The sequence below is a fragment of the Rattus norvegicus genome, chromosome 4, assembly GCF_036323735.1.
Source record: "Rattus norvegicus strain BN/NHsdMcwi chromosome 4, GRCr8, whole genome shotgun sequence".
NCBI classification, from domain to species: Eukaryota; Metazoa; Chordata; class Mammalia; order Rodentia; family Muridae; genus Rattus; species Rattus norvegicus.
Window position 1 is genome coordinate 1326105 of NC_086022.1, and position 15815 is coordinate 1341919.

At 40.3% G+C, this 15815-nt stretch overlaps 1 long non-coding RNA gene across 4 annotated transcripts in view; it reads left to right on the forward strand.

The window, feature by feature from the left end:
* The window catches only part of LOC102555256 (uncharacterized), a 37049-nt gene that overhangs the window by 10274 nt on the left and 10960 nt on the right, over window positions 1-15815 (forward strand). For 2 of the 4 annotated variants that reach the window (XR_010065717.1, XR_010065718.1), the window contains 3 exons: window positions 2342-2429; window positions 2680-2789; window positions 3562-8901. This is a non-coding gene — a long non-coding RNA (uncharacterized LOC102555256). Of the gene's footprint in view, window positions 1-2341; window positions 2430-2679; window positions 2790-3561; window positions 8902-15815 lie in introns of those variants that run through there. The other 2 variants (XR_005503362.2, XR_010065719.1) reach the window with 2 other exon arrangements.

The following is a 15815-nucleotide window of genomic DNA, read 5'->3' on the forward strand; positions in this document are numbered from 1 at the left end:
ATCAGGTCTAATATTGACTTGTATTGTTAGATGAAGCATCTTTTGTGTTTTTTGGAAACTGATTTCTTGTTCCTTATACTAAGAAATTAGGTCAATGTAACCAGAGCATTTGATCCATCTGTGACTTCCTTTGTGTGCTGTTTCCTGAATCATCTCTTTGATGATTCCGTTTAGACCTATTTAATCTCTGCACATGTTTGGGGCCTTTTACAAACCCTTCCTGGATTCCCAGGATGCAGATGTTTTCTACCCTGTTAGCAACTTTACTTTTCATTCTACAAGAGCAACAATTTAAATTCTATTAGTCACATTCTGACTCTCAGTGATTACTCTTTCACAATTTTGTGTCTTGGTCTCTGATTTCTCCAACTATTCCTCCACATCCTTTCTCCTTGTGCTTGTCTAGTTTGCCCTCCACTGAGGACCGTGTATCCTTGCATTTCCATGAATCTCAGATAGAGTAGCTCACTCTGCTTGTGGAGAGACCCATGCACTCTGCTGCACTGTGGAACAGGTCAGCTAGAGGAACACTATAGTGTTGCCTCTCAGGCCACGGCAGTGGGGGTGCATGGCCCACACTCAGTAGTCAAAGATGAATTTTGCATAATTTCCAAGTGAGACTCTTATTTTAAAAGTTCTTAAAATATAAAGGTTATGTAACTTCATTTTAAAGCTTAATTCATGGTTGTAACTTTGGAATATAATATATCATGGCTGTTGTCTTTGTTTAGTGGCATTTTCTGTTGGATTCTTATTGATGACACTTAAATTCTTGCAGATTAAATAGTGGACTGTTGTGGAAACACTGGATAATCTGCTTACTTTGTGTTGAGTTTGTAAGTATGTGAAACGTACTTACATTTTACCAGAAGCCATAGCTATGGGTGCTAGGATCTGAAAATATCTGTATGGGCTGTGTATTAGGTAAAGATGTTGATGGTTATTGGTCAGATAAGGAAAATTTATTGGTGGGGTTGGTGTGGTGCTGCTTGTATTTAAATGCTCCCTACATACTGGCTCCCAAGACCCCGAAGCCCTGAGTAACAGATCCTCAAGTACCCCAAGTGATGCTTTGTAAACTTTGCTTCTTAGTTTAACTCATCAAAAATGGATAGAGTCTGTGATTAGGCAATAGAAGAAGAAAGGTGAGATTGAGGATGTAGTGGAGGGTCTCAAGAGAGAGGAGAATGGGGAACAAGAGAGGAGACCAAGGGAGGAGGAAACCACCATGTGAGGAGATGGACCCTGAGCATATGGCCTGGAAAAACAGCAAGTAACAAGGGACATTATGGCATGGAAATAGGTTAGTATAGCTGTAAACCTGCCCAATTAGGCTTATGACTTGTAAATAAAGTACCTGGATTGTGTGTCTTTTATTTGGACTAGTTAGAGTGTTTAATTCCTTTTATAATTGGTGCCTTTCACCCTGAGATTAAGTCTCATGCTCTACTGAAATGAAGTTAGATATTGTACTGTGTGTTTCTGGTGGTGCAATAACTTTGCTGTTTTTCATAGAGCATTGAGGTGTTTCAATATTTGTGAAAAAGAGGCAGTGAGTAGTTTTTTTTAACTATGTGCTACTGCAGTGTACACAGAATAGCTTTGTTTGGAATTAGCTAAAGTGATAGGTTTGGGTCTTGCTTTACTAACAGTGTAGTTTGTAGCAGAAAAGTTTCTATAAATGCACACATCATACTTAACCTAATAGTATTATCCAGAGCAATGACCAATTTCTTTAATATATTCATCCATTATTAATTGACTTCTTTATGGTTCAGGTGCCGGGCACATTTATACATCTGGGTGAGATTGCAAATTTTGTTTGTATATTACAAATGCCGGTAAGCTGTTTTTCTATCGAAACTGGAATTATGTTCTGTAAAGCAGTTACTACTGACAAAAATTGAGCTCAGGTTTTTTAGTTGAAGGTGCACTTGTTTCATGACAAGTAGAAAATAATGCTGTTAGACTGTTTTTACCTGTGCGTAAAAGAAAAACTTTAATGTTTAAGATAAAGTGTCATTATAGTATATAAAAATGTTCATATAATGTACATATATTTGTGTGTGTGTGTGTGTGTGTGTGTGTGTGTGTGCGCTCGCACATGTATGTTTGATTGTAGTGTATAGATGAGATCATCAAGCTAACTGACTTAGTTTCTGGATATGGGAAACAGGAAACCAAATTTTCTAAAAATGATTAGTAAGTTTTTGTTTAATCAAATGGCTGGCAGAAACTTGAAATTTCTTTAACATGTTATTTTTAAGTTCTATAGAAAGTTCTTTTAGGAAAGAAAAAATAACCATTCCAAGAAACTTCTTTTCTGTTTTTCCTGTTATAGTGAGCTGCATAGTTCTCCTAAGCAAGGAGGTGGACTTCATCCTCCTTACCACTTTCACCCTTGCCTACCCCAGGGACTGTCTGACAAGGTAAAAGAATGGTTTCCATTTATTAAAACATGATACCATGAGTTTATTGTGACGCGTTTTTGTCTGAACACTGCTGAAGAATAAAAAAACAATATTACTAGTTTTTGTACTAAGTATAGAAATAATGGCCATTCATGCAGGTGTTTGGAACCTAAATATTTGCACCTGAAAATAATAGAAACCATATTTCCTTAATAAAATTTAAGGAAAACATATTTTAACATAATTATTAAATCTTATTTTAATGCAGACCTAATATCAGATTCATCAGTGAGTAAGAATCCCGATTCTACGCAAAGAAATTGAATTGGTTCTGTTTTTTTCAAGAGATGAAATTGCTTCTTGTGGTTATGAAGGCAGGTATGGAGAAGCTAAGTGAGTTCTATAATAATAATAATAATAATAATAATTATAATTATAATAATAGTAATAGGCATTGTCATGTTTAGCTTCCCTCAGGTATAAAATGATAAGAAATTGAAAGCGACATTTTTATTTTTATTTTTATTTTTTTATGTGAATGTCATTGGCGAGGCCTTATTTGTCAGTCTTTGCAAATAAGAAAAACTCGCCTCACAGACATGTTGATGTATGACTTTCTTTTCCAGTTGTTTGGTTTCAGCATCAGGATTAGACTCCCAGTAAATGTTTTCTAACTGTTTTTGGGATATCTTACCTTTTCAACTTTGAGAATGTGGTGGCCGCTGTTTTCATACTTTTCTTCCCCTGCCTTTATATCAGTTCAAATAGGATTCAGGAAGTAATATTGACCTATTGTCAATATAGATTACCATACTGTGCACACTCAAAAGGTATACTTCTTGGTTCTGAACCATGTATGATCTTGGTTCCATTACTATAGGCGGAAATATTTTCAGAACGAAATTTACTTCCTAAATGTCATAGTTTAGGGCTCACCTGCTTTGTTTTGCAACATACCCTGCTTTTGCTTTTTGTTTGTTTGTTTTGTTTTGTTTTTTGAAAAACTGCTTCTGTTTGCTGTAGCACAAAACTGTTATTTAGCCTACTAATTTAAAATTAATATTTTGTAATTCCATCCTTGATTTATATGAAAACAAGTCACTATACCATTTATTTCACTTCTTTGTGTGTTTTTATTGAATTTCACCAGGTCCATTAATGAACATAAGAGGAAGGACCATGGAAAGGAATATATCTCTTACATATTCACAGAAGATTATGCCAGCAGGAATACTGCGTATAAGACCGAAATTTCACTGGAAGAACCTGACTGAGGAAGTGAAAAGGAAAAGATGGGAAATAGGAAAACATTTGAAAATAAGGCTGTTGACAGGCTGGAGAGGAAGGAGGAGATTGAAAATTTAAATTGTGCTACCTGAAACAATGTATTTTCTTGGATACAAATATGTCTTTGCCTATTTAAAAAAGTACTAGTTACTATGAGGTATGATTTATCCATGTCAGTTATGGTACAATATGCTTTAGGAATTTAATTCCTGGGGACTGTAATTGAAAGTTAGTGGTATGGTTATTTAAAAACTCTTTAAAAACAATTTAAAGGAGATAATTTCTCACTGTAATTGTGTACTTTTCTCCATTTCCATTGCTTATGTAGATACGTATTACTTCTTACCATCTTTTAAATGATGTTTAGTTACTTATAATAGTTTTTCTTTATGTGAGCATAGTTATAAATACACGTGATAGTATAAAATAATACAAAGAATAGTGTACTCTACCTTACTTATCTGTTAGTAAAAACTCATTTGTGTGTGTGTGTGTGTGTGTGTGTGTGTGTGTGTGTGTACTTTAAATGTGAGTGAGGCATGTGCCTTGAGAGTGTGGTGGTTGCCATGGCAACAGAAGCAAGCAGGTCTTTGTTACCTAAGGATGATGTCATTGCTGGATTCAGAGGCTAGCTGTAAACCACTTCTGATGATAACATACCTCCCTTTTTCTTATCATAGAGAGAAGAAAAAAGGGAAACAGGGGAAGCCAATGCTAAAAGGGAAATCGGGGCTGTAGACCTCTTAAAGTGCTCCCTGCTGTCTAGGAGCATTATCAGATTTAGGGTGTAGCTGACTTTCACCATCCGGGCCCACTTGATAGTTGTGCAAAAGGAACTGTTTGACTTTTTGGTTAGAAAATTTTGAATTTTTCTTTGAAGGAATGTGGAAACAAGATTGATGAGGCAGGGAGGAAATAGTAGGTCCAGGAAAATGGGGGGCATTAAGAAGGGCAGTATCCTATTTCCATGTAGGGTTTTGAAAAACCCAGGAATTGGAGGCCTCATGTTGTTCCCTGCATTTCTGGATGTCTGATTGCAGCTAATGGAATGTATTTCTTACTGCCCCAGATTCGTTGACATAGAAACAGCATTCTTCCTGGTGAAACAGACAAAGACCACCTCCTTTAGCTGTCAGGACATCTAGTCCCTGTCAGTTCTGAAGCACAACTGCTGCCAAAGAATCGATCTTTTTCTTGATGATGAGCATGGTTTCATACATTCCTTGGAAACAGTTGCAAGCTGGGATAAGAACTTCTGGTATAGGGTTAGGGAAGTCTTCGGTCCTGCTGTTCCAGTGCCAGCACCTGTAGCTACTCCTGCAGCAACCAGGAATGGCACAACCTGCAGTGCCCTCTTATGCTGGACAGGTATGTCAAAAACTGGAATTGGTAGAGATTCTTTGCCATGTATTACTCCTAGTTCAGGGAAGGAACACCAGTATGCAAACTCTTCCAGACCAGCTGGCAGGTAAGTGATGATATATACTAGTGCCACAGAGAACTGACGTGTTTTGGACTTCAGGGCACTGCGGCAGAGATGGGGTATCAAGGATGGTGGTTCTGTTGCAGTGTAGGGAACTGAGTTTTCCTTCAGAACATGTCCTGGATGTCCTAAAACTGTCAAACCAATAAGAGGGATATAAAAAGTATGGGGCAATGTCAGTATTGGAATCAGGGCAGCTGATAAAAGCTGAGGTAAGGTTATTGGGCAGTATCACTAGAGAGGCTGTAATTGGCAATTGTGAATTAATTTCAGACTAATTAGTTTAAAGACTGCGTAGCTAGCAGTCTTTAAAGTGACCAGGTTGGGTGCCATAAGGAGTTGGTACACCAAGGTCAGGGTCTGAATCAAAAGGCTAAATGACAAGTTAGTACCATTTGTGAGGGGGGATGTCAAGGACGTAAGGACCCTGGAGGACTGTTTGATTATTTCTCCTATTTTTCTGATATCTAGAGTTTGAGAAATTGGACAAAATTTCTCTGGATGTGGATAGTACTCACTGAAGACCCTGCTTGGTTTTTACATTAGAGCTTACCAACAACTCTTGTTTTCTACCTGGGATTCCATGGGTCTGGTATACAGAAGAACAGGGTCTGGCATTGCTGACAGAAGTGATTGGTCCTTGATCCTAACATATGTATCTGGAACGACCAATATGGACAGCCTCCATATTTGTCTGACCATTTTTTGCAATCATCTTTTGTCTGGTCAAAGAGGAAGCAGACAAAGGGAACATAATATGTAGAAGGAATGACAGATATAGGGATGACAGCAATTTGGATTGACTCCCAGCATGGAGTGGTTTCCTGATCCTATTGGGAAAGTCTGTTTATTATCAGTGGGGATTCCTTGAACCTCGAATCTCTAGATGTAAGTGATACTATGGATGGAAACGATCAGATGAGAAGCCCAGGTCTAATCCAGTGGAGTGGAGCACAGATGCTAGAGTGGAGTCTCATTCTTCTGGGATTGGGGACAAGGTGGGTGGTCTCAACATCTTGTGGAGCTTAAGAGAGCAGGGTCCATGAAGGGCCCTACCATTTAGGAGAGACAGCTAAGAGCTGCTGATCTGGAGGGGACAGAAAAACTTGGTCTGAAATGTTGATAGGTAGTGGACAGGAGACAGCGTGTGGCCTTGGTCAGTGTTGGTCAGTAGAGTTGCATAGGAGAGAAAGGGGGTGACAAAGTAATGGGGTAAGTCAATGGTCTAGGAGGGGAGCGCATTTACTTGAAAGACCAGGAATTAGTACTGACATCGATACATGAGTTTGAAAGGTGAGACAAAAATAGGTCACTTGGGGAGAGCTTGTAGCCTAAAATCAGCCAGAGGTAGGAGTTTTGCCCAATCAAAGTTCCTGTGACAGTTTGACAAGAGTGGTTTTTAGGGAGCAATTAGTTCTTTCTACCTTACCTGAAGATTAAGGGTAGTATGGAATATGAAAATGCCAGGTGATGTCTAGGGCCTTAGACAGAATTTGAGAAATTTGGGAAGTAAATTCAGGAACATTGTCTCACTGAAGGGAGGCTGAGACACCAAATAGAGGATGATTTCTTGGAAGAGGAGCTCAGAAACTGTCTGAACCCTTTTGTTAGTTGTGTGATATGCCTCCACCCACCCCAAGAATGTGTCAATCAAAACTAGGAGGTAGTTGGCACATTTGGCATGTGGGTAAAGACAAGTTGCCAGTCAGTTCCAGGAAGGGAACCTCTGGCCTGATGGGTAGAAAACGGGGTGCTACAATACCAGAGGTTGAAGTCTGACACTTGACAGACTTTGGAAGAGGCAGTGATGGATTTTAAGAAACTTAAGTCCTTAGGAGTAGGCTTCTGGTGGGTTTTAACAAAATAAGACAATGCCTTGCTATTAGGATGAAAGATGTGGCCAAAATAGGAGAGAATTTGATGAGTGTTAGGAAGTGAGAGTGGGGATGTGAATTGCAGTGTAAGAATGTCCTGGGGAGGGTGAGACATGTGTAGGCCCCTAAGGGCCGCAGTTCTGGCTGCCTCTTCAGCTCCATTGTTTCCCTTGGAGACAATAGAGTCATTCATCAGGTGGGATCGGCAGTGGACAAACCCAATAGCTGTGTGGATATGGGAGGCCTTTAGCATGGCCATAATTTTCTTTGCATTAGCTACTGATCCTCCCTTAGTCATAAGTACCCCATGCTCCTTCCAGTTAGGGGCATGGGTCAGGATGATATGGGAAGCATGTTTAGAATCTGTGTAGATGTTGAGGGATTGTCCCTGTGCCAGTTGAAAGGCATGGGTAAGGACTACTACTTCAGCCTGTTGATTGGTGGTATGAGCAGGAAGGGCCTGTGCCTCAGTGTCTGACACTATGGGGCATCTGACTCTTATGGCTCCTTCATGTAGAAAGGAGCTTCCATCTGTATACCAGGTATAGATGGTCTGAGGCAAATTGCCCTCCTGTATGTGTGAAGGGTGAGGTAATAATTCCTCTAAGGTTTTAGTGCAAGGGTGAGATAAGGAGTGATTAGTATTTGGTGGAGAAAGAAGATTGGAAAGGCAGGTGTGATTGAAAGGTTAGTGTGGAGTCTTCTATTAGTGCTACCTGAAGAGAAAGAACCTTGGAGGGAGGTAGAATCTGTAAACCTTTGAAAGGTAGGAGCTGTGACATGTTATAAGAGGAGAAGACCATTATAGGCAACCCAAATGTTAGGTTTTCTTATTCTTCAATAAGGAGTTCAGCAGCTGCTAAGGTACAAACACAAGGTGCCATCCTTGCATGGTTAGATCTAGTTTTTTTGACAGGTATGCTACAGGTACAAAGGAGGGTCCCAGTTGGTGACCTAAATTTCCAAATGTTGGTATCAGGAACTGCTTTTGCCTCCAGCAATGATGTCATCTGGTCACCTGAGCATCTGTTGTCAAGGCAACGGTCATCCATTTCCAGCATACATTTCATGTTACAGTTACACCACATTTCACATAAAAGGCAGATCCTTTCTGCCCTCTTCCACTTGTCTCTCCTCTCTTCCCTTTTTCTCCTCTCTTTCTCTCCTACCTTCTTCACCCCTTGGCCTTTGTCTCTACCATTCCAATAAACCTCTCCACGTGGAGCCCTGTTGGCCTGGTGTGGTTTGTCCAGACATGAGCCATAGAGCCTCTCTGTAAAAGACAATGTAAAAGGTGGTATGTGTATGGCTACTTAAAAAGACAACCAAAAGCCATCAGTGGCTGAACAAAGAAGAAAGTGAAAGGAAATGGATTCATGGGAATTCAATCAACCTGATAACATTTACATTTTATGCCCAGGTTTGGTGCCATAGGAGAACAGCCTATAGTATAGTTGGTGACCTCCAAAGGAGCTGGGAGTTGGGTTGAATCTTGTGAAAAGATCAAATACAGAGAACTCATTCTGAACCGAACAGATCCCATAGGATGCTTTATGCTAAGAAATATAATGTCAGTGCTGGAATATTGTTATTGGTTAAACTTAGGCTTTAATACCAAAGTACTCATTTTGGTTCAAACTGAATTTGAACACCTGCAGCGTGAAATACTGAAGAGGGCACCATCCCATATTACCCCATGTACCAGAAGGTCACATGGCACCAATGGGTCATTTGGCCCTGGTGGGCTGTTCTCATCTTGACAGACTTTCTGGCCTGTAGCTCCAGAAATCTCTTCACCCAATTTGCTAAGTTACCTTAGAAAGTCACTACCATGACAAACCTCAGATTCGAGCATCCAAATTTATCAGCTGGCTGGAGGGTGGGGGTGGGAGTGGGGCTGTACCTATCTCTGGAAATCAGTTGAGAAGCTGTGTGAAGGCAAACACCACACAAACTTATTTTAGAATTAACAGGTAATTCAATCACTGAGTACAACTACTAACATTCCTTATTAGTAAGCCATAGTAAATGAAATCCTTCAGTGGCTGACCCTGACTGATCTGAAATCTAAGTGGGAGGCTCTAGTTTATTATATCACCTATCCCAAGTTCTTCCACAATCCAAAAATCCACAGGTCCCTTTTCTCATCCTCTCTTTCTCCCTCCAACCTGGAAGTCTAACCTGGGGTTATATGTCTAGTGATTGGTGCCCTGAAATCTTTATTCATTAAGGAAAAGACCTTGCCGCAAACAGCCACCATATCAAAAACTAATCCATATGAAATAAGCATGGGCATGGTTGATGTGCATACCACAGGTCACATGGTAAGGTGGAAAGAGAAAAGAAGATCAGTCTTGGATGCTTCTGATCAAGGTAGCCTTGACTACTCAGTGGTAGTAGCAATAGAGGCTACCCAGGACAAGGTAAGGGGTGAGAACCTACACATGAACTTTTCCTCTGACTTTCACATGTGTTTCCACACAAAAGGGTGTGCATTCACACATAAATATATACACATCACACACATGCCACACACACACACACACACAACACACACACACACACACACACACACACACACTCACAGACTACACAAATTAATAAAGACTGATGTGCAATAAAGACACCTAACCTGTGGGTATATACCAGCCACACTTGTATATGTGTATATATGTAGGCATGTGTTTACATATGTCTACTTGAATACTGTAAAATGTTTTTGAGTAATTTAGTAAATATGTAACTTATTTACATGTGTATATAGATGTCTGTCTGACACACAGTTTGATACACATAATAAATGCATAGGTTCTTTGTATATTTGGTTTTGTCATGGAGTATATTGGTTTCTCCATCATTGTTAATTGACAGTTTTGCTGGATAGAGTAGCCTGGATTTGTGTTCTCTTAGGGTCTGTATGACATCTGCCAAGGATCTTCTGGCTTTAATAGTCTCTGGTGAGAAGTCTGGTGTAATTCTGATAGGTCTGCCTTTATATGTTACTTGATATTTTCCCTTACTGCTTTTAATATTCTTCTTTGTTTTGTGCATTTGGTGTTTTGACTGTTATGTGATGGGACAGATTTCCTTTCTGGTCAATCTATTTGGAGTTCTGTAAACTTCTTGTTTGTTTATGGGCCTGTCTTTCTTTTCTTTAGGGATGTTTCCTTCTATAATTTTGTTGAAGATATTAACTGGACATTTATGTTGGAAATCTTAGCTCTCATCTATACTTAGTATGCTTAGGGTTGATCTTTTCATTGTGTCTTGGATTTCCTCAATGTTTTGGGTTAGGAGCTTTTTGCGTTTTACATTATCTTTGATGGTTGTGTCAGTTTTCTGTTATCATCTGCCGATGAGATTCTCTTCTCTATCTCTTGATTTCTGATTGAAAATACTTGTGTTTCTGACTCCTGATCTCCTTCCTTCTTTTTCCATCTCCAGGGTTGTCACGCTTTATGCTTTCTTTATTGTCTCTATTTCCATTTTTAATTCCTGGATGACTTTGTTCAATTCCATTACCTGTTAGTTTATGCTTTCCTGTAGTTCTTCAGGAGATTTCTGTGTTTCCTTCTTAAGGGCTTCTATTCCTTACCTCTGTTGTGCTGTACTTCTTTAGATAGGTATTTATGTCCTACAAAGAATAATAGATCAAAAACTCAAACACAAGGAGGAAAACTAACCCTAGAAAAAGCACAAAAGTAATCTTCTTGCAACAAAACCAAAGGAAGAGAAATACACAAATATAATTCCACCTCTAACAACAAAAAATAACAGGAAACAACAATCCTATTCTTTAATATCTCTTAATATCAATGGACTCACTTCTCTAATAAAAAGACATGGACAAACAGAGTGGATACTTAAAGAGGACTCAGCATTTGCTGCAAACAGGAAACCCACATAAGTGACAATGACAGACATTACCTCAGAGTAAATTGCTGGAAAATAATTTCCCAAGCAAATGGTCCAATGAAAAAAGCTGGAGTAGCCATTCTCATATCGAATAAAATCAACTTTCAACTAAAAGTTTTCAGAAAAGATAAGGAAGGATACTTCATATTCATCGAAGGAAAAGTCCAACAAGATGAACTCTCAGTCCTGAATATCTATGCTCCAAATGCAAGGGCACTTGCATTCATAAAAGAAACCTTACTAAAGTTCAAAGCATATATTGCATGTCACACAATAACAGTGGGAGATTTCAACACCCCACTTTCATTAATGGACAGCTCATAGAAACAGAAATTAAACAGAGACATAGAGAAACTAACGTAAGTTATGAACCAAATGGACTTAACAGATATTAATAGAACATTTCATCCTAAAACAAAAGAATATACCTTCTTACAACCTCATGTTACCTTCTCCAGGACTGACCATATAATTGATCACAAAACAGACCTCAACAGATATAAGACTGAAATAATTGCATGCATCCTATCAGATTACCATGTACTAAGACTTGTTTTCAATAACAACAGTGACAGAAAGCTCACGTATACATGGAAGCTGAATAGCACTCTACTCAATGATAACTTGGTCATGGAAAAAATAAAGAAATAAATTAAGACTTTTTTGGATTTAATGAAAATAAAGATACAATGTACCCAAACTTATGGAACACAATGAAAGCAGTGCTAAGAGGAAAACTCACAGCTCAAAAAGAAATTGGAGAGAGCATACATTAGCACCTTGACAGAACACCTAAAACCTCTAGAACTAAAAGAAGCAAATGCACCCAAGAAGAGTAGAAGGCAGGAAAATGTATTAAACTCAGGGCTGAAATCAACCAAGTAGAAGCAAAAAAGGAATATACAAAGATTCCACAAAAGTTGGAGCTGGTTTTATGAGAAAATCAACAAGATAGATAATAAACCCTTAGCCTGGCTAACCAGAGGACACAGGGTGTCCAAATTAACAAATCAGAAATGAAAAGTAAGACATAACAAGAGAATCTGAGGAAATTCAGAAAATGATCAGATCCTACTACAAAAGCTCATATTCAACAATACTGGAAAATCTGTATTGAATGGACAATTTTCTAGACAGATACCAGGTACCAAAGTTAAGTGAGGATCACACAAAGCATCTAAACAGTCCCATAACTACCAAAGAAATAGAAGCGGTTATTAAAAGTCTCCCAACCAAATAAAGCCCAAGACCAGATGTGTTTAGTGCAGAATTCTATGAGACCTTCAAAGAAGATGTCATACCAATATGGTGCAAACTATTCCACAAAATAGAAAAATAAGGAACACTACCCAATTCCTTCTATGAAACCATAATTATGCTTGTGAAAGAGCGTACCCCAAAACGGGGAGCCGCATCTCTTGCTCCAATCACGGGGTGGGGTGCCCCCAGGAATCACGAGTAGCCATTCTTGATGTAACAGCAAGAGGTAGCTTTTATTAACGGGATCCCGGGTCTTAGCGGGATCCCGGGTCGACACGTATCCCACACAGGAGACAGAGGAATCGACCCCGAGCCTCCAGACTCGGGGGTTTATATAGGGGAGGTTAGGGGCATTCGCGCGGTTACACATGATTGGTGATTTCAAATGGTGCACAGTTACTTTCGGCGCTAAATTATATCAGCAAGGAGTACATGCTCTCTAGCAGCTCGGCAGGCAGATAGGGTGGCTCATCTCACTCAGGGGGGTGAAGGAAGGGGAGGGGGTGGCTACAGATGGTCAATGTCCTTGGGGCTGATATCTGGTTTGGCAAGTCCTACCTCTGGCTCTCCCTCAGGCACGTCCAGCCCTGCACATCCGGACTCTGACAATGAGTAACCTTTTTAAAACTCTAGTTCTACACTTGTTGCTACTAAATATTGGCTGCGCCCGTCCAGAAAGAGCACACCAAACCAATACCAACCTGGTTCCATGTGGTGAGAACTAATAATTCCCTTATTAAATACAAGGGGAAGGGGCCAGAGAAAGAACAGAAAAGAGAGTGAGGGTGCAGGGAGTCTGCTTTTATTTGTACTGTGAGGTAAAGATGCCCAGGTGGAGGTAAGTCTTGAGCTAAAACATCTTCTGGGACTGTATGGTGTTACTGTTAAAGGCAACACTTGATACCAACAATGCTTATACCTAAACCACACAAAAAAACCAAGAAAGAAAGAGAACTTCAGAGCAATTTCCCTTATGAATATCAAAGCAAAAATACTCAATAAAATTCTTACAAACCAAATCCAAGCAACCTTCAAAATAATAATCCATCATGATGAAGTAGATTTCATCCCAAGGATGCAGAGATGGTTCAATATATGGAAATACATCAATGTAATTCACTAGAGGGGCAGGCAGTGAAAGGTACCCTGATAGGAGATAGGTTGAATCCCCAGGACACTTAAAGGGGACTGCCAGTGCCTTCCCAATTTCCCAGGATAACAGGTCCCCCAAAGACCCCTTTATAGAGGTTTGAGACAGACCAGTCATATAGGGCAATGCTGCAAGCACTGCAGCACAGGTCATGTAGGATCAAGACAGATCAGAGGTAGAAGCAGGACCACACCTACAAATAAGTATATGAGGAGGTCTTCCCAAGCTCTCAGGACAAACCAATAGGAAGTACCTTTTGTCAGACACTGACCCATTCACAAAACTATTTAAGCACAATGAAAGGTGTGCAGGAATTATTCCATTGTCTACGAGCTTCTGTTATAAGATCTGTTACTCTGCCACTTGGAGATGAGATCTGCTCTCCAGAAATCATCACTGCCAGAATCTCCCTTGCACTCCTCACTGGCTAGTCAGTCCCCTGCTGGTTCAGCCAAGCCCAGGTAACCAAAGTGGCAGGCAGTGGGGATAAGGAGAATGACAGGCAGTTGGGGTGGCAAAAAAATGTTCCCCCTCCCTGCCTGAGATCTTTCTCCCTTTACCTGTACCCACACAGCTAGTCAGCCTGGTCAGAGATCACTGCTGAGAGCACTCTGGCACCAGAGCCCTACAATGTAGTGCTCGAACAATGATCAACAAAACTGCAGTGCAGGAAGGTGAGTCACCTCCCCCAACTCTGGAGACTAGTGAAAGATCGCACGCAGAGAGACCCTTACTCAAGTCTTGGGAAATCGCGGACCCCAGACACAGAGAGACCATTTTGGATGTAATAAGCAAAGGCGAGGTTTATTACGGAGACCTATTACAGAGATCTCCGGGCCGACACGTATCCCGCGCAGGAGACAGAGGTGTCGGCCCCGAGAGGCTGGGAAAAAGAGTATTTAAAGGCAGAGGCTGTGAGCACCAGGGGATGGGGGATGTCAAAGGGGAATGTACCACAAGTTACAAGATTGTTTTATGGCTCCAGGAGATAAGGGGACGCCAGAAGGTTTTATGGCCCCCTGGTTCCTGGAACAGAGCTACTAAATCAGGAGAAGGGTAGGGTCTGCAGGTCCTCATTATTTTTAAACGTTTGTCAAAACTGATGGAGCATTTGTATTTGAAACACCTCTGGTTAGGCTTGGGCTGCCCGGTTTCTTGAAGTGCTCTCTGCAGGACACGATGGCTGAAAAGCACAAGTAGGGGCTTATCAGGGTCTGGAGGACATCTGGTTAAAGTATGACTCTGAGTAAGCTGGGGGGACGTCTTTGGATGGTTTATGGGTCAGTCCTCGATAGCCTGAGCTGGATCCTGCATTCCTTTTTTTTATCTTTATGGCCTGCTATTCCTGGTGGCAGGGCTTAGCCCTGAGTTTGTGGCTTTTGGGGCTAACTCTTTTAGTTTTATATTTGTAAACCTAGAATTTGTATAATTTTCTTTTCATTCCCGTCTTCTCCTACTAAATAATTCTAATCTTAGAATTTTGATATCAAGTCTTATTTGGTCTCACCAGTTGTCCTAACTGACTGGTATTGTTGTCTCACAACCATCAACCGCACAGCACCCACTCAATTTTTAACAAAAGCAATTAACCTGTTTGTCACGCAGGAGCCAAAGACTAAAACCAAGAAAATTATTAATAATGGCCCAGCTGTAGCAGAGAGTAGGGTAGTCATCTAGGGAGATCTACTAAACTAGCTCTCGAACCATCTCTTATGTGTTTTTTAGACGTCTTTGTCTAACCTTTTTTTAAGTTTATTTATGGAGTCTTTAATTATTCCTGAATAAGCAACATTTTTTCAATGTAGCACACAGGCTCTTTTTTTAAGGAATATCAGGTCTAATCTTTTTCTATTTTGAAGGACTACCTCTGAGAGGGAGGTTAGGTATTCTTGGAGGTCAGCTAAAAAGTCTTTTACTCTTTTTATATCTGAGTCAATGGCAGTTCTGAATTCTCTATAAGCCTTGTATTGTAGGGCAACAGCAGATGTCCTTGTGTTGCCCTTGTAGCACCTAGATAGCCCTAGCCCTAAGTAATTCTCAACTCTTTTTTTTTTTTATATCTTATTAAGTCTTTAGCATCAGGCTTCTAATCTGGACACAATCTGAACCTATACACCAAGGTCATGATTGTCTTTTTAGAACTTTTAAACTTATATAGGTTGTGATCCCTGAGGCACAGTCCCAAGAAGTGTTAGGAGTATTAACATATGTAATGTTACATCATTTGTAATAGAAATCAAGCCTATCTCCACACCTATCTCGATGGAACCCAGGACAAACATGACTGAATTTCCCTCTAGGTCCCAGCTCTCAGCCCTAACAGCTAGTACACGGCTGGTGAGGGCTGAGAATTGACGGCTGTCAGGGTGGTCAGCAGCACCAGTGACGGTCCTTTCCAGCGAGGCTCGAGTGTCTGGGCTCAGTGTAGCTGCTTC